Here is a 20,387-nt window from a genome sequence, read left to right as displayed (position 1 = left end):
CAAAAACTTAATGTATGGGGAGTTTTACAGACAGCGATTACTGGCGGCAAGAATATTAGGTACTTATCGGTTATATAATAGACACTATAAGATTTCGACACAGGAAACTGGTCACGTAACTTCTTTATACTGTTGATCATTTGGATTTACAACCGGTTAGCAGGCGGCAGTAAAGGCAGAAGGAATACCTCCTTTTAATGCCATTCTTAATGACATTTCTGCGTTCTGGGTACATGATTCTAAGTTGTAATTTTACAATTTTCCTAATAAAGTATTATATTTTCACCCTATTTTGTTTTATTTCATTAGCTTTATCAAGAATTTGGGCTATATATTTGCACATTAGGGGGGCTGGGGGGGGTAGGGGTAAAGCATAGCATATATTAAATACAGCAATGGTTAGTTTACGAATTTAATATATGCTATGCTTTACCCCCCCCCTAATGTGCAAATATATAGCCCAAAATTGTTTCTGAACTATTATATATTCACCATATTTTGTTTCATTTCATTAGCATTAATCATACTTCACTTCCCCAGTGTCTATTATATAACCGATAAGTACCGAAAATTAAGATCCCGTGTAGACTTAGGCCTGAAGATCATCACCTTACGCACTTACATAGAACTCAAAAGAAGCTTCACTACGGCCAAGAGTGTAATTTTAGCTATTGAACAAATTTTGACCAAATGTGACCAAATTTTAGCAAGTAAAAACCCTAATAAGTGAGGTTTATGCTCAGATTTTTGAGGCAACCTCAACTAAACCAGCTATAAAACAAAAAAGGAAGGAAGAATTACATTTTGAGAAAAAAGAGAATGACAGTAGAAAAGAGACAAACCCCATACATATAAAAAAGCTTCTATAGCACAAAACACTGAAAATAACAAGATAAAGAGAAGAATAGTTTTGTTAATCAGTTTACATGGTTTTAAATCTTACTAGGTTAAGTTTCTGACACTGATTTTGAGAATAGGATAATTTCTTCCGTTTTCAAACCTAAAAGAAGCCCCTCAACTCTTAAAAAAGTATCGTCCCTTGAAAACTAATGTTTAAAAAAATACTTACAAAATAACTATTAGCAAATTTTTTCGCCTTTAATCTATATTTTAAGTGGGAGAAATATAAAATTTTCCTCAGTCATGTTATCCCGGATTAAGGCTGGATTTATGGGGTAGGATTAGATGGTTGGAGCTTCCTCTCCGAAATCTTTGCCCACTTGTAAAAATGTGACAATACTTATTAACTAAATTCTTGACGCGATTTTTAGAGTTTCTTTTTGTACTCCCCCTAAAAACATCATAGACATGGCCTTGTCCTGGATACACGCTATGTTAGGATAGAATGAATGGCAAAAACTTAAAAGAATCTGCATTTCTCTATTTTCGATTACAATGCATTCTATAAATTTTGTTTTTATTTGTTTCAGTATTATTTCTCTTCCCTTGTTTAAATGCGATCGCAGAACTAGCTATATATTTTATCTTTGAATTTGTTTATTATTTATTTACATTATATTTTGAAATGTATCTTATAGTTCTTATTTTTAAATTTTCTGACAGAAATGGATTAATAGTACTGACAAGGGCGCCGGCAGAAAATTTTCCAGGGGGGAGGGGGGCAGACACCAAAATAGCAATGGTGGTTGGGTTACAGGAAATATATTTCAGGATGCTTTTTCGTAGGAATAAGTTTTTTTTTAAAATACTTTTAGGAAAAAATACTCAAATAAAAAACAATTAAATTGCATGCAAAATGAAACAAAATACAGTAAATTTTAAACGATAAGGATTCCCGGCGAAGGGCCCAATTTATTTAATCAATAATTTATTTAATTACTATGGATTTAATCTGAAAAGAAAATCAAACTCAAACTAAAATTACAGAAATATTTATTGCTTTGATAGATTATAACAGGTGTAAACTTGTCTTTGTACACTTTCCTACGCCTTAGAATAGTTTACAGAAGGAGTAGAGATACTCAAAAATCATCCTGCCTGCATAGATACCACGTTTTGATTTTATAACGGCCATGTAAAATGCACTTCTTTCATAACCTGACAATTCTCCCCCTCGAACTTCAAAATCCCTTATATATTCGGACATTACAAAAATAGAATAGCAAAAGAAAAAACAAAATTTAAACAGGGAAAAGCTTGTTTTCTGCAATTTTAGGGCATCAAACTATGACTTTACGCCAAAGAGGACGAATTTGCAATCAATTGAAAATTTTGAGAAGCTAATTGCTTTAAAAGTATCAATAACTATATTTTAGGCTTCCCAGTTGCAAAAGAAGTAATTCCACATGGTGGCAGTACTAGATTCAACCAAGTTGATTCGCTTTATTTGTAATGAAATTGGGCTACGCTTGGTGATCTATAATTACGTATCAGCTATAATGAGGGGAGGGGATGAGTCATTGTTTAGGTGGTGTTACGGTGATTCCTAATAAAAGTACATTTTAATAAAGAAACTGCTTACTCTTCATAAGGCTTCAAATAATTGTTGAAAGAAGTAGTGAGGAGTAGGAATTAATAAAATGTTTTTCTATACAGCTAAAATGTTATATTCAACCCCAAAGGAAATTTCTTCGAGGTGGCAAATACTGCTAGGAACTTAGTTCTCAGCAATTTTAAATGGTAATACTTTTCTTTTTCTATTTATATGAAGTACTTCAATGTATTTGAACAAATGTATGTAATGTATTTCCTGATAAGAAAATACTATTGTAGAGGTTGCGATGGCTTCAGTTATGTCGAAGAACAGAAGTCTCACATAATTTCCATCCATACGAACAATAATGCTCGTTTTCATCCATGGAAATTCTTTTGTAGTAATATTAATATGAACTTTTTACCAGAATTGCTATTCATCACCAATTTTTTAAGTATATTCAAATTTTATCCAAAATTGAAATTGCAAATTTATACTTGGTGCGGTACTAATCAACGTTAAAATTATTGATTTACACATTTTAAAAGCAATTAACTTAGGATTTAAAAAACCGGTACCTCAAATTAGATTTTGGTTCGGCCATGGTATGATTTGGAAAATAATCAGAAATCAAACAGTTCGTGGTAACGAACTGTAGTAAGGAGCGACCAGGCTCAATAGTAACCGAAACTCTTAAAAATAGAATTTTGATACCAAAAGTTACATACAAAAATCGTATTTTAATGCTGATTTTAAATATATAACTTTCATCTTACAATTAGTCTTACTTATCAAAAGTTACGAGCCTGAGAAAATTTGCCTCATTTTAGAAAATAGGGGAAAACACCCCCTAAAAGCCATACAATCTTAACGAAAATCACACCATCAGATTCAGCGTATCAGAGAACTTTATTGTAGAAGTTTCAAGCTCCTATCTACAAAAATGTGGAATTTCGTATTTTTTGCCAGAAGACAAATCATGGATGCGTGTTTACTTGTTTTTTTGTTTGTTTGTTTTTTTTCCCAGGGGTGATCGTATCGACCCAGTGTTCCTAGAATGTCGCAAGAGGGCTCATTCTAACGGAAATTAAAAGTTCTAGTGCCCTTTTTAAGTGACCCAAAAACTGGAGGGCATCTAGGCCACCTCCCACGCTCATTTTTCCCCAAAGTCACCGGATCAAAATTCTGAGATAGCCATTTTATTCACCATAGTCGAAAAACACCATAGTCGAAAAACTTAATAACGAGGTCTTTGGGGACGACTTACTCCTCCGCAGTCCCCGAGGGAGGGGTTGCAAGTTACAAACTTTGACCTGTGTTTACGTATAGTAATGGTTATTGGAAAGTGTACGGACGTTTTCATGGGGATTTTTTGGTTCGGGGGAGGGGGAGGAGAGTTGAGGGGGGGGGGGCTACGTGGGAGGATCTTCCATGGAAAAACTTCTCATGGGGGAAGAGACTTTCAATGAAGGGGGCGCGGGATTTTCTAGTTTAAAAAAACAATGAAAAAATAAATATGAAAATTTTTTTCTACTGAAAGTGAGGAGCAGCATTAAAAGTTAAAACGAGCAGAAGTTATTACACATATGAGGGGTTTACCTCCTTGTAATACCTCGCTCTTTACGCTAAAATGTTTTTAGTAATTTCAACTATTTATTCTACGGCCTTTGTGGTTCAAGGTCATTCTTATGGAATTGGGACAAAATTGAAGCTTTAGTGTAAAGAGTGAGGTATCGACGAGAGTGAACCCCCTCATATACGCAATAAAAACATACGAATATAGAAGTTCGTTACGTAAGTTAATTTGTAAATTACGTATATTTTTTACTAATGAAAATATTAGTAAAAAATTAAAAGTTCTAGTTGCCTTTTTAAGTAATCAAAAAATTGGAGGGCAACTAGGCTTCCTCCCTCGCTCCTTTTTTCTCAAAATCTTGCAAGTAAAACTATGAGAAAGCCATTTAGCCCCCCCCCCAAAAAAAATTAATATGCAAATTCCGTTTTAATTATTTATGTTCGGAGAGCCAAGATCAAAACATGCATTAATTAAAAAACATCCAGAAATTAAATAAAAAACAAGTTTTTTTTTAAATGAAAGTAAAGAGTGACATTAAAACTTAAAACGAACAGAAATTACTCCGTGTATGAAAGGGGCTTTTCCTCTTCAACGCCCCGCTCTTTACGCTAAAGTTTTTTTACTGTTTTAAGAGGCAGAGTTAAGAGAAAGAGTCAAACTTTAGCGTAAAGAGCAAGGCGTTGAAGAGGAAAAGCCCCTTTTATATACGGAGTAATTTCTGTTCGTTTTAAGTTTTAATGTCGCTTCTTACTTTCATTTAAAAAAACTTGTTTTTTTTATTTAATTAAACAAAAAAACGAGTTTTTCACCTGAAAGCAAGGAACAGATTTGAAACCTATTTAAACAGGTCATTCTTTATATGAAGGAGGCTGGCTTCTTTTTAGCTCTTTACTCTTTACTGTGAAGTTTGACTTTTGTCCAAATTCTTTAAGAAAATTTGCTATTTGAAAAATAAGAAGGATTTTTCAAAGCACTAAAAACTTTTGTTTAATGAGCAAGGTGTTGAGAAGGGGGTTTTTTGCCTTATATACAGAATAATTTCGATTTGTTCTAAGTTTTAAACTTGTTCCTTAATTTAGTTGAATACCTTTTCGATTTGTTTAATTATATTTCACGAAACTGTCAAGTTTTATGAATACAATAATTTTTTTAACTTAGAAAAACGATCAGTATTTCAATGATTTCTGTTTGAATTTCGATGGGTAATCAAACAGTTCGTGGTAACGAACTTTAAGATAGGGGCGCCCGTTTCAATAGCAACCCAAAGAAACGGAATTTTGATACCAATAGATACATCAAAATAATTAGCTCATTATGCTGATTCTAAACACATAAGTTTTGTTAAGTTTAGTATTACCAATCAAACGCTAAGAGCCTGAGAAAATTTGTTTGGTTTTTGAAAAAAGAGGGATAAACCCTCTAGAAGTCATAGATTCAGCGTCATAGATTTAGAAGTCATAGATCCAGATTCAGTGTATCAAAAAACCGTTCTATAGAGGTTTCAAGCTCATATCCACAAAAATGTGGAATTTTGTTATTTTTGCCAGATGAAAGGTCACGGATTCGTTTTTATTTGTTTTTTCCCCAGGTTCGTATCGACCAAGTAGGTCTAGAACGTCGGGAGAGGCTCCATTCTAACTGAAATGAAAAGTCTTAGGGCTCTTTTTAAGTGACCAAGAAATTAAAGGGCAACTAGGCCCCACCCTCGCCACTATTTATCCAAAATCCTCCGATCAAAATTTTGAGATAGCTAGTTTGTTCAGCATAGTGAAAAGGCCCAATAACTATGTCTTTGGAGATAGAATGATCCACTAAAGCCCCTGGGGAAAGGTTTGTAAGTTTTAAAATTTGCCCATTGTTTACTCATAGTATTTGTTATTGGGAAGTATATATACATTCTTCGGGTGACGAGGAAAGGATGAATTTTCTACTGGGAGGATTTCACGGGAAGAATTTTCCATGGACAGAGAAGTTTCCAGGGGGCAAACTTTTCAGGGAAAATTTTACACTGGGTGAATTTACTAGAATTCCTAAACGAAACTATATGTCTTGTTTTCTCTTTACTGATTCAACTTTACGCGTGTAGATGCTAAAGGTAATTGTCCACGCTAAATTTTCGTCAAGATTGAATTGTCTACAGGATGCTTCGGCGGGGAGGGCGAATTTTCCGTGGAGGAGAAGCTAGATATCCTGGCGTTATTTGAAAAACGATCAGAAATATAAATAAACAGGTTTTTGAACTGAAAATAAAGAACAACATTAAAACTAAAAACGAACGGAATTTATTACATATATGAGGAGGGGTGCCCCCTCATCAACACCTCGTTTTATTTTCGTTCTATTTATTTTATTGAGCCGTGTCGGTCCTTCCTACAGTTCGTTACCACGAACTGTTTGATTCTAAATATATAAAAAATTTCAGTTTATTGTTACCCAAAACAAAAAATCTGAGATAATTTGTCTTGTTTTTCAAAAAAGGAGACTTTCCCAAAAGCGAGCGATATTATTGAAAATCCTTTACTAGAAACATCATATCAAAGAACCCTACCGTGGAGGTTGCAATCTCTAGTCTCCAAATGTGGAGTTTTGCATTTTGTTTTCACAAGAAACATTGTTGAAGTATGTATATTTGTTTAGTTTTTTTGTATGTTTGTTTGTTTTATTTATTTGGTTTTATTTGTTTATGTTTATTCGTTTTCTTTTGTTTATTTGATTGAACTGCCCAGAAGATGTTTCTGTAGGGAGGGGGATTTTTCCATGGAGGTGGAGCCAGATATCCTGGTGTCATCTAAAAATGTTCGGTGATTAAATTAAATAACAAGTGTTTTGCCCTTTCCTCAACACATCGGTCTTTACGCTAAAGTTTAAATTCTGTCCCAATTTTGTAAAAACAACTCCTGAAACACAAGGGTCCTTTAACTAAAACAATAAGTAACATTTTTTAATGTCGAAAACCTTAAGCGTGAAGAGCGAGGGGTCAAGGAGGGGGCAACTCTCCTCATATACGTAACAATTTCTGTTCGTTTCAAGTTTTAATGATGCTCCTTACTTCCATTTGAAAAACTTGTTTTTTTATTTAATGAAGCTTGGAGACATTTTTCAAAATTTTTCTAAAGGCAATAGAAAAAGTATTTCAATTTAAGTAAAAGTAAATAAATTTGAAAAAAGTAAATGATTACAAAAACACGCAAAACAATAGCTTACTAACAAAAACTAGGATATAAACTCCCAGCATTCAGTTCTGTTGAGGAATGCCGAATCATTTAATGGATATTTCTTAGGAATATCGGCAGTTTTGAACTCGGTTATCAAACACCAAAATATTTAATGCCTTTAGATTCAGCGTTTGCAAGAAGTATCACATCATCAAAGTAGTTTGTTCAAAGCAAAACATTAAAACTAAGATTAAGAAAATCAAATAAAAAGTTTTAGTTCAATATTTCAAATTTAATATTAAATGAAAAAACAATGTAATTGACACCTTTATGCTTTATAGCAGTAAAAAATTAAATGTTTTTCAAAGTGACAACTAGATAAAAACAATTACTCACGGAAAAAAATAAATAAATAAATGATAATAAATGACAAAAACTCATCCGTTCAGGGGAAAATACAGAAATTTTCAATATTCCGCTCAGGGAAACATTTCTGACATTTCAAGATTTCAAACATATAACATTTCAAACATATAGTGGCTTCATATGATAGCTAATGGATACTCTTGCAATGCAAGCAAAAGTTGAAGGCATATTTTCACCAAAGTTGCCCCGTATTAAGTTGTTTTCCTTGTGCTTTCTATAACTAGACCTCCGTTGCCTGTGCAACGGGAAGTGTTGCAGCAACTGTGCCCTGTTCCTTAGGGCACAATTGCGGAGCAACACGTGCAACTGTGCCCTACGAGACACAGTTGCGGAGCAACAGTCTCCATTATGTCCTTCAGAGGACATTTTTCTAATGCGGCTTCGATTGTCTTAACTTGACGCCAATTCGAAGTATTATGTTTCGAGACGCACATTTCGGGAATTATTTCCGGGAAATCTGAAAGAGATACGGAAATAACGTTTTATTGTTTTCTGCTTAACTTTTGATGGTCTAAACTAGGAATTATAAAACAAACCAAATTCACCAAAAAATTTAAATTGCCCCGAGGGCATGACAAAACTTCCAAATAGAAAAACCCAAAGAAGGAATTTTATTTCGGAGAAACTATTATGAGCTCCAGTTGTTAGGAGATCGAGACCTGTCGAACCGCGTTGGAAAAAAAATTCTAGCTGGTCCAGAACAGAAGTTACCTCTAGAACGTCGAAACTTCGGAAATTATTTCTTAGAGAACGAAGCAACTTGGTATATAGAACACTTCACTTCTTCTTGCATACTTTTCATAGCACTACTCTATAAAAATATAAGAAACATCAAAATCGAAAATTTGAAAAAATTCCAAAAAAAATCGGAACGAGATGGACTTTTCCGGATTTATTTCCGGGAAATCTCTAAGAGCTACGGAATTTTGTGCTCCGGTTCTCGAAGAGACAAATGAAAGTTCTACATGAGTTCAGCATAACTGTATTTCTAACAAGTTTATTTCCGAAGCTAGGGTCATCTTAACTTGACGCCAAACATCGAACGCAGAGTTTCTAAGAAAAAAACGGTTTTATTTTTTTTTTATGAAAAACTGTTAGAAATTTTAGGAACTTCTCTGGAACTTTTTTACTCTGTTTCACGTTTCCCCTCCCTCTGAAAAATCTCAAATTTTTAACTCTTACCACTTCGGAGCTACAGGTCGCTGATCACGGTGAAAAAAAAAAAAAAAAAAAAACTACGAAAGCAGTAGTGTTGCTCCGCAACACAATTATTCTCTGATTTAATGTTATCAATAGTTAGGCTCTTGTATTTTCGTTATTGACAAGGATCGTTAATTACTTACAATTCATTGCTATGAAGAATATGATTTTTTTTATTAATCTAACCAAATCATATAAAAAAATCTTTGTGGAAAACTAGAAAGGGGTCACTCAGTCACAAATTAGAACTTATATTTTCCTTGTTAAGGGTCAAAATCTATTGGCAGGCAGCCATCAAAGAGGCAACACACATTTTTCAATGTTTTTTTCCTATTCCACTCTCTTTTCTTTGGTTTCCTTATAGTTACTTTATACTCCCAAATTTCCAAGAGGGCCATGGCTCTCTTTCTTCTTCCCCTACAGGCGTTATGTTTCCTATGTGTTTTCTGGTTCTCGATCTCGTCACAGTCAGTTCAGTTTAGTCAGTTTAGTCTCGATTTCGTCACAGTCAGTTTACTCGTAAACCGGTTTAAACGAGTGATGCTAACAGGGTAATACTAAGTGGTATTTAAAATATGAGAAAAATTTATCATTTTTGAGGGTTCTTAAAGGGTTTAAAAATGAATTTCTGAATAAAGCGATTATTATGCTCGGAAAGAGCAGAAAAAATGCATCGAGAGGTATGTTCACCTTATTCGTAGGTCACTGATATATACCGCCCCAAATTTATTAACTTCGTATGAGAGCTGTCCCCTCCTCAGCCCCCCTACTCTTTAAGTTAAAGTCTGACTTTGTGTCCCAATTTATAAGAACGGCTGCTAATACCCAAGGGTCGTAGATTTAGAACAATTCAAGCTTCGGCATAAAGAGCGAGGGATGAGAAGGAGAAGCCCTCCCCGCATTATACACACAATAATTTCTGTTTTTCAAGTTTAATGTTGATACTTACTTTCATTTGAGAAAACTTGCTTTCTTTTATTGATTTTCTGCTTGTTTACACATAATATAATCAAGGTTACAAGGGCACCCGCTGAAAATGCTCTAGGGGGGGGGGCAAAATAGCATTAGTAGGTTGAGGGGCACTGGAATAATTCTTAGGTTACATTTTTAGGAATAAGTTTCTTTTCAAATACACTTGTAAATAAGTTTTCAAAATAAAAGAATAACTGACTTTACAAGCAAAATGAAACTAAACTCGGCAAATTTTATACGGCGTGAATTCCTGGCCAAGGGATTAAACCGTATAATCTATTATATACATATTTTTTGCTGTTTATGGCTAAGTGTATCAAAAAGGAATGTTTCTTGGATTACTAAGTTTATCAAGTTAAAACTCTCATTGAAGGCTGAGGGAGATAACGAACTACGTCAAAATGCACTATATGCATCCAGTTTGTAAAAACTGAGTGTCTGCAAAATCTCATGGATAGTTAAGGGCATTAAGTTGAAATTTCTCAGGAGCAGTTTAAGGTTTTAAGTTGAAACTTTCAAGGAATGTAGAAGAGATGTTGAACTAGATCTAAAAATACTTGATGTAGTAGATTGTCCAAAGTGCGTATGTGCAGCTGCGCTTCTGGGGTCTCTTCTGCCCAGGACTAAATTTGGTTTAGATTTATTTGATTAATTTGTTAGTAATTTATAAATTATTTTCATTTATTAACTGTGCCCTCTATTTTACTTTTATAAAGATAAAATTTTGAAAACTGCAAAATGATTATAGCCGTTAGACTCTTTATGTGAAATTTGGCGCCCCAAAAATTTCTTCGCCCTGGGTAAGTGCCCCTCTGTCCCCTTAAAACCTCCTCTGTGTGTGTGAAACGCCTCAGGGGCGGCTATGGGTATTAAGTTGAAACTGTCAGGCAATCTTGAGGGAGGATAATCAATTGGAAGATTTTCAATTTGTAGAAAAGACAACTTTTCTAAACCACGCCATAAATATGTTCGCGTCAGTCATAAATATTAGATTTTAAAAGTTACCAATAAAGAAAGGTGAGCAATCAGTTATTTGTTCTTTTATACCGTTTTGACTCATGCATAATTTTTGGAAGATTCTCTCAGGAGGGTTTTTATGAGTATGTTATCTGAAAATTTGTTTTTTAATCAAAAGCTTAGTTCAGAAACACTATGAACATCGATTTCAAATTGAGCCAAATTTATACAATGTTTTTTTATGCATTTTTTTATCCATTTTTTTTTATAAATTTATACAAATTTATACAACGCTTAGACCCCCTTTTGCAACGTAAGAATTGAAATGAGAATCAATGAGCAAATTGATCATTAAGCAAAAAATGTGCAAACTAGAAACACCCACAAACCTTCGAAAGGCTAGTGCGTCTTTTGCGCATTGCTGAAGCCAAATATATTGAAAACATTTTTTCTTATTCTTATAATATTGAAATACAGTTCTGTGCTTGCGCAATGGGATTGGTCCCAGCTCGATAATATAGGAACCAGAGTTCAAAAACAAACTGTTGCAAAACATCGCAGGACTTACACAAGGACCTTCGTAGTCAAGAAGCATCAATCCATTAAAATAAAATATTGAAATATAAGAAAATCTGCTAAATCAGATTTTTAGGTACTGAGATTTTCAAATATAATTGCACATTAAACCATCAGTTTATTTTCATTTGTTTTTCCAGTCATCTCAATTTCTCCAGAGATTTTATTTCATTTTATTGGCAGTAGCTTTACTTTTGTGCGTAGTGATTCCAGTGCGTTTTAAGTTTGACTCGAATGTCAAATCTGATGAGTAAGTCAAAGGTATTCAAAAAAGACAGGATTTATGACATTATTGCTGCAACCGTTCAGCTCGGGAGGTAAAAAAAAGGGGGAAGTCTTTCTTTTTATCTGTGCTTCGATTTGATTTCATCTTCATTTCAAGTCCATGTCTCACACTGTTTTCCTGATCGGAATATATTTCTTACTCAGGTTTCTTCTGTCAGCCTACTACTACTCCGTTGAACTACTGATTTCCACCGTAAAAACTGCAGCCGTTAAGAGGTGTCATATTATCTGGGAGAAAATTTTGTTGTAAGTTTCTGTTCTTGTAAAATAAATGATTTTTTTTTGTATTTATTGATGCCTAAGAAACAAGAAATGGAAACTGAATCATGAGAACTAGATATTAGACTGTAAGCCTAGGAAATTGAACAACGCTAATGATGAAAATCCAATAAAAGAACAGAAAATCTAACAAACAAGATGAAAATCCAATAAGGATCTTAAAGTCCAACTTGTTGTTTTGTCAACAAATTGAAAATTCAATTCGGGCATGGGAATCCAAAAATTTTGTTTTTCAACAAGTTGGAAATTCAGTAATGATCAGGGAATCCCATGGTCTTTAATATTAAATTCTCATATTTTCAGGTGTTGAAATTGCAATTTTGTTGTTGATATACATTAAAAATAATATTTGCTGAATCTCAAACAATTTGTTTTTACAGTGTACACCCCGATACCTACCAATGAAGTAATTACCCCTTTACAAACTTGAATTGGAAGATTTGACTTATTTTTTGAAAAAAAAATGAATAGCTTTGTCAATCATTTCTCCGAAAAACGATGATTTTATCAATGAAGATTACTTTGAAATTCGTTTCAAAACATTATCTACCAATAAAATAATAGCACCTTTATAAACTGATGCCGAAGATTTGACTTTTTTTTTAGAAACGATGATCAAGTGTTGCCTCATGATGCATCGAAAAAACCTAATTAATTTTTCTCATGACTCAATTCATCCTAAACTGGGAGGTTATTTTCTTTTTCCTCTTTGGAGAATATTTTCTCCCAGTTTCTACGTGTTCTGAGATATTGACTGCAAATAAGCCCTAGTCACTAATTTAAAACTCATACACCTACCCCCAGAATAGGAATTTTCTAAAATGTCAATCAAATTTTATAAGAATTGGGCTAAGACATTCCCCACCCCCTTTCAACAAGAAAACCTTCTGGATAACAGTTATATTCACTAAAGGCTTTTAATGAAATTACAAGCCTTACACCCAGCGCATTAACTTATACTCAACGCCCCGCTCTTTACACTAAAGTTTGACTCTTTCTCTTAACTCTACTTTTTAAAACAGTAAAAAATTTTAACGTAAAGAGCGGGACGTTGAGGAGGAAAAGCCCCTTTCATATACGGAGTAATTTCTGTTCGTATTAAGTTTTAATTTCGCTCCTCACTTTCAGTAAAAAAAAAAAAATGTTTTTTTATTTAATTTCTGAACGTGTTTGAATTAATAAATGTTTTGGTTTTGGCTCTCCGCACATAAATAATAAAAACGAAATTTGTATAATATTTTTTTTTGGCTAAATGGCTTTCTCATTCTTTTAGCCGGAAGATTTTGAGAAAAAAGAAGTGGGAGAAGAGGCCTAGTTGCCCTCCAATTTTTTGATTGCTTAAAAAGGCAACTAGAACTTTTCATTTTTTACGAATGTTTTCATTAGTAAAAAATAGACGTAACTTACGAATTAACTTTCGTAACGAACTTCTATATTCGTATGTTTTTATTACGTATATGAAGGGGTTCCCCCTCTTCAATACCTCGCTTTTTAGACTAAAGCTTAAATTTTGTCCCAATACCTTATGAATGACCCCCTGAATCCCAAAGGCCGTAGATTAAATAGTTAAAATTACAAAGAATACTTTAGCGTAAAGAGCGAGGTATTACGAGGAGGTGAACCCCTCATATGCGTCATAATTTCTGTTCGTTTTAAGTTTTAATGCTGCTCCTTACTTTCAGTTGAAAAAACTTTTCATATTTATTTTTTTATTGTTTTTTAGATAATGCTAGAAAATTCTGTGCCCCCTTCATTGAAATTCTCTTCCCCACAGAAAATTCCTCCATGGAAAGATCTTCCCACGCAGCCCCTCTCAACTTCTCTCCCCCCAAAAAACAAAAAAATCCCCCTGAAAATGTCTGTACACTTCCCAATAACCATTACTATATGTAAACACTGGTCAAAGTTTTTGTAACTTGCAGCCCCTCCCATGGAGACTGTGCGGGAGTAAGTCGTCCCCAAAGACACAGTCATTAGGTTCTTCGACCATGGTGAATAAAATGGCTATCTTAGAATTTTGTTCCGGTGATTTTGGGGGAAAAAGAGTGTTGGAGGGGGCCTAAGTGCCCTCCAATTTCTTTGGTCACTTACAAAGGGCATTAGAACTTTTAATTTCTGTTAGAATAAGCCCTCTAAAAACATTCTAGGACCACTGAATCGATACGATCGATACAAATAAACACGCATCCGTGATCTTTCTTCTGGCAAAAAATAAAAAATTCCAGATTTTTCTAGATAGGAGCTTAAAACTTCTACAATGGGGTTATTTGATACGCTGAATCTGATGGTGTAATTTTCGTTAAGATTGTATGACTCTTAAGGGGTGTTTTTCCCCTAAAATAAGGAAAATTTTCTCAGGCTTGTAACTTTTAATGGGTAAAACTAAATTTGATGAAACTTATATATTTAAAACCAGCATTAAAATGAGATTCCTTTGATGTAATTATTGGTATCAATTAGAGTTTCTATTTTCTAGAGTTTCGGTTACTATTGAGCCAAGTCGCTCCTTACTACAGTTCGTTGCCACGAACTGTTTGACAAAAGTGAATAGAGAGCAACCAGCCCCTTCCTTATAAGCCTATCATTTTTCAAAAAATGTATGATCAAAATTTTGATCAGCAGAATTATTTTTTTCAGTACTGTTGGAAGATCCAGCAATTATATCTTTCGGGATATCAACCTCCCAACAGTCCTCAGGGCAAGGGCTTCAAGTTAAGCAATTCAGTTGAATCTTTCAGAGAATGTTGAAGGGGGGTGTTAAACTAAATCAAAACACGTTATGTGGATACAGATTGTGAAACCTTCTTATGCTAATACTCCTGCCACTATTATTACTGCTTTGCAACTACTACCGCGACTAAAGCTAAGGCTACTAGTATTAATTTTATTATTACTGCTGCTACTGCTGCAACTAAAACTAAGGATATTAAGGCAAAAACTTTAAAATTTAAACTTTATGGAACTAAATCGAAACATACTATACCCACACAGGTTGTCAAGAGGACGTATCAGAACGTTTCAGGAACGGTTGCTGGTATTAAGTTTAAACTTCCAGCGTATATTGAAGGGGATGTTGAAGAAACCAAAGGTGCTATGCGTGTAATGCTACTAATGCAACTACAACTGTTACAGCTATTACGCAATTAAGAGTGTTAAGATAAAGCTTTCAAAGCCTTCCTAGGCGGATGTTGAACTAAATGAAAAATTTCTAGTGCTCTTTTTAAGAGTCGAAAGAGATTGGAGGGCAAGCAGCACTCCTACCAAGCCAATTCATTTTTCTAACACGTCCTGTCAAAATTTTGAAATAGCTATCTTGTTCAGCTAATATGTTGCTAATGTTGCTAAACTGAATGTTGCTTTAAAACTAAATTAAAAGGCACTGTTTATATAGTTGCCAATAAAAAACCTCAGAATTATTTCTAGATGGACTGAAGGCATTGAGTTGAAACTTTTGGGGCTACTACTATTACTGCTTCAACTCTTAGAATTTAAATAAAGCAAAAGAGTTTAAGTGTGTTCAGGTTGTCAAATTACATAGATAGAATTTTTTGGGAGTGATTTATGTTTTTTTCAGGTCAAATTCATGAGCTATAAAATTAGATTTAAATAATTCTATTTGCGTTAGGATTAGACACTGGTGAAAAAATTTCTCCAACATGCAAATAGCCAGCCAAACTATGGATTTCATGGGAAAAAACCGAAAAGAAATAAAATTTATTTTTTTCACGAAAAAGCTTATGTCAATAATCAAAGAGAAATCAATTTAAAAAAACAAGTTTTTCGAAGAAAAGTAGAGCTCCATTAAACCAAAAATGAGCAAAACTAAAGTCAAATGATCCTTCAATCGTGAAACAACCAAAAATTACCATCAATAAATACATGAAACTCAAAACGAACAGAAATTACAAGAAATAAGCGAGTCAAGAGTTTTTTTTTAGGTCAACTTGAGAAATTATAAATTAAATCAAACAATACTATTTTTTCAGGAAAAAATCCGAAAAGATACACAATATTATGTTTTTCCACAATAAGACTATGTCGATAAAAACGAACTGATATTAATTTAAAAAACTTTTGGTTCAAAATAAGTTTTTCAAAGAAAAGTAAAGGTTTTCATTAAGCCAAAATGAACAAATATAAAGCCAAGTAATCTGCCAAGCTTAAAATTACCACAAATCGTTTTGGGTAAATGAAACCCAAAACGAATACAAATTACAAAAAATAACCGAGTCAACCTCAAAACGAAAAGAAATTGCACGAGTAGGGCTGACAACTCCCATAAATTCTCAAGTCTAGAAGATAATTTGCACTTTAGTGAAAAACAAAATACATTTTAATGGTTTTCACTTTTTTACTTTACCAATTTATTTAACCTTAAGGAATAAATTAAATAAAAAAACAAGTTTTTTCAACTGAAAGTAAGGAGTGACATCAAAACTTAAAACACACAGAAATTACTTCGTATATGAAAGAGGCTGCTTCCTCATCAACGCCCCGCTCTTTACGCTAAAATTTGACTCTTTCTCTCAATTCTTATTTCTAAAACAGTAAAAAACTTTAGCGTAAAGAGCGGGGCATTGATGAGGAAGCAGCCTCTTTCATATACGAAGTAATTTCTGTGCGTTTTAAGTTTTGATGTCACTCCTTACTTTCAGTTGAAAAAACTTGTTTTTTTATTTAATTTCTGAACGTTTTTGAATCAATGCATGTTTTGATTTTGGCTCTTGGCAGAGGAATAATCAAAACGAAATTTGCGTATTTTTTTTGGCTCAATGGCTTTCTCATAATTTTGAGAAAAAAAGAGCGGGGGACGAAGCCTAGTTGCCCCCCGATTTTTTGGTTAATTAAAAAGGCAACTAGAACTTTTAATTTTTTACGAATCTTTTTATTGGTAAAAGATTTACGTAACTTATAAATTAGCTTACGTAAAGAACTTTTGTATTCTCATGTTTTTATTACATATATGAGGGGATTCGCCCCATCGTCAGTACCTCGCTCTTTACACTAAAGCTTAAATTTTATCCCAATTCATTAAGAATGACCTGCTGAATCACAAAAGCCGTAGAATAAGTTGTTGAAATTACTGAAAATACTTTAGCGTAAAGAGCGAGGTATTAGAAGGAGGTGAGCCCGTCATATGGGTAATAATTTCTGTTTGTTTTAAGTTTTATTGCTGTTCCTTACTTCCAGCTGAAAAAGCTTTTTCAGTTTTATTTTTTAATTGTTTTTTTTTTTAAATAATGCTAGTAAATCCTGCTCTCCCTTCATGGAAATTTTCTTCTCCCATTACAAATTATCGAAGGAAAGTTCCCCCAGCATATCCCCCTCTTCTCAACCCCTCCCCCAAACCAAAAAAATCCTCCTGAAAACGCCTGTATACTTCCCAATAACCATTACTATATGTAAGCACAGGTCAAAGTTTGTAACTTGTTGCCCCTCCCACGGGGACTGTGGGGGAGTACGTCGTCCCCAAAGACATAGTTATAAGGTTTTTCGACTACGCTGAATAAAATGGCTATCTCAGAATTTTGATCCGGTGACTTTGGGAAAATAATTAGCTTGGGAGGGGGACTAGGTGCCCTCCAATTTTTTTGGTCACTTAAAGAGGGCACTAGAACTTTTCATTTCCGTTAGAATTAGCCCTCTTGCAACATTCTAGGACAACTGGGTCGATACGATCACCCCTGGGGAAAAAACAAAAAAACAAAAAAAACAAATAAACACGCATCCGTGATCTGCCTTCTGGCAAAAAATGCAAAATCCCACATTTTTGTAGATAGGAGCTCGAAACTTCTTCAGTAGGGTTCTCTGATACGCTGAATCTGATGGTTTGATTTTCGTTAAGATTCTATGACTTTTAGGGGGCGTTTCCCCCTATTTTCTAAAATAACGCAAATTTTCTCAGGCTCGTAACTTTTGATGGGTAAGACTAAACTTGATGAAACTTATATATTTAAAACCAGCATTAAAATGCGATTCTTTTGATGTAGCTATTGGTATCAAAATTCCATTTTTTTGAGTTTTGGTTACTATTGAGCTGGGTCGCTCCTTACTACAGTTCGTTACCACGAACTGTTTGATATCAGTTTATGTATATTAAACTGATAATCCAGGGCAATTTTTTTTTCGTTTTTCGTTTGTTACTTGTCTTTGAAAATTTTGTTTCGTCCGTAAAGTTTTTTAAATTAATTTTCTAGAAATAACGAATAGCATCACATATGTTCTATGTCCACTCCATGTATACTTACGCCTCGTTTGAAGAATACAGACATGAACGGTAGAAATCTATTTTTACCATTAGCTATGAAGGTACAACCCCCTTGTAATTGTATAAAGATATTTTAGAATTGACTATGGTTACTTAATATACATTATGTGATATTTTATTTTAAAGCCTTGATTTGTATTATACCCTCTTTATAACCAAAAAATTCCTATCGACTGATTCCAACCTTTTATTTCACACCTAAGAGCAAACGGAACCCTGAAGGATGACCCTACCTCGTCCGCTATCGACTTTTTTCATTTGTGTCGCCAATCTAATTAGAATTGATTGGGCGGTCTTGCCATAACAAAACTTGGATAATATAACAAATTATATAAAGCTTGGATAAAGATCCAAATAAATGACTGAAAACTAAGAGCCAGCATTTTTTCCAAGAATTTTCAAAAACAAACATTTAACATTTCGTATTTTTACCGGAGATAGTAAGCTTCAGTTTTAGTGGAAGTTTTATCATCAGACAGCCAAAAGTTTTGTATTCAAGCGTAATTTTATTTTTGAAGCTAAGGAGAGGGCAGTTTCTAAGAATACTCTCGTTTTTTTGTATTTTTCATTTTAATTTTTAAGTATTGTATTGTATTATGTTGTATTTTTTATTGTATTATATTTTTATTTTATTTTTAAACTCAGGATAAGGCAGTTCCTAAAAATGTTCTCGAATATTGTATTAGAGCAGAATTTTATTTTTGAAGCTCAGGATTAGGCAATTCCTAAAAATGTTCTAGCATACCTCTTAAGGAACCACTAAAAATTGGCTGCAATGAATTATCATTTGAGTAATTTGGCCGCTATAAGAGTTCCGTGTGGTGCTACCCGCTATGTTTTATAAGCTTGCCAAAAAAGGGACAATATTTGCAGGAATTTTCAAAAACAAACATTTAACTTCTCGCATTTGTGCCGGAGATAGTAGCTTCAATTTTAGTGGAACTTGTATCACCAGACAGATCATTAACTGTATAAAGATGTATATAAATACAGAGATATTCGAGCAGAATTACTTTGGAGGCTCACGATAGGGCAATTCCTAAAAAAAGTCCTAGCATGCCTCTTAAGAAACCACTTAAAATTGGCTGCAATGAATTACCATTTGAGTAATTTGGCCGCTATAAGAGTTCCGTGTGGTGCTACCCGCTATGTTTTATAAGCTTGCCAAAAAAAGGGATATAATATTTCATGCTTGATATCTTGCATACCGTCCTTGTACAAAAATCTAGTCCTCGATGCCACTCAAAAACCCCGACCAACTTTTACAGTTTTCCGCTGTCATTAAAACTTGTACCACAAAACATATCACCTCTTGGATTACCGTAGCCAGACTTTGAAATGAAGTCAAAGATCTATCCAAAATTTTTGTAGGGGGATGGAATGTTCGGATGGGGGAGGATAAAAAAGCTTTAAAGACGCATAAACAATTTGCTTATATGCATTTTTACCGGTCAACTAATCTTCTTTTTTTTGGGGGGGGGGGTTCAAACTCTAAAACACCCCTAGATGCGGCCTTGAATGGGGTCCACAAATTTCAATCTATTGACGTCTGATACAGACAGTTGACTCAAAAGTAAAGTTGTCTATTTTCTTTCCCTGAAAGAAGAAGCAGAAATTGTAGCTCCATATTTACAACCTTACTGATCTCGTTCATAAATTAGATTTATTCGGTAACCCAGCAGCCAACAAGAGTCCATTGCTGTTACTGAATAAGGTAAAATTGTTTAGTCGGTAATCAGGACTTCGACATAACAAATCTAGTACCAAGCCCACATTATCCCAGTTAAGCAGAGAATTATTAATTTTATCTATTACTTGCTGGTGCATTTACTCATCCTGCTTCTGTCGGCAAAATCCTTAAAGATACCGCTCATGAGGCAGCTTAGCAGGGGTCCTGTTTATTACACGCGACTACAAAGACGCCGCTCGCCACTCCTCTGTCCGCCTTCTGCTACCTTCAACACCCCACCTGTAGCCATTATATACCTCTTCATTATAGGAACAAATTACTGGGCTAAATTGCTAACAAAAAAGCACTTTTTTTTAATGACCAAGACAATTCTATGATAGGGTATTCATCTCAATTCTATCATAGGTTAGAATAATACTTTCTATGCTGTATTAGAATAATATTTTCAGTGAACCAAGGACATTTTACAGAATGAATTTCACTAGGGACGGAGTTAAAAATCATATTACCAATGCTAACACATCCCCCCATTCCTCAGGAAAGATCTAGCTTTTTTTCCTCTACAAGTG

At 34.0% G+C, this 20,387-nt stretch overlaps 1 long non-coding RNA gene across 4 annotated transcripts in view; it reads left to right on the top strand.

Moving 5' to 3' along the window:
- LOC136027446 (uncharacterized) overlaps nucleotides 1-20,387 on the top strand; it is a 100,884-nt gene that overhangs the window by 35,636 nt on the left and 44,861 nt on the right. For 2 of the 4 annotated variants that reach the window (XR_010617596.1, XR_010617597.1), the window contains exon 2: nucleotides 11,726-11,827. This is a non-coding gene — a long non-coding RNA (uncharacterized LOC136027446). Of the gene's footprint in view, nucleotides 1-11,725; nucleotides 11,906-20,387 lie in introns of those variants that run through there. The other 2 variants (XR_010617594.1, XR_010617595.1) reach the window with 1 other exon arrangement.

Source organism: Artemia franciscana, chromosome 5, assembly GCF_032884065.1.
Source record: "Artemia franciscana chromosome 5, ASM3288406v1, whole genome shotgun sequence".
NCBI lineage: Eukaryota > Metazoa > Arthropoda > Branchiopoda > Anostraca > Artemiidae > Artemia > Artemia franciscana.
The sequence above is the reverse complement of the archived record's forward strand: the minus strand, read 5'-3'. Positions and strand labels throughout refer to the sequence as shown.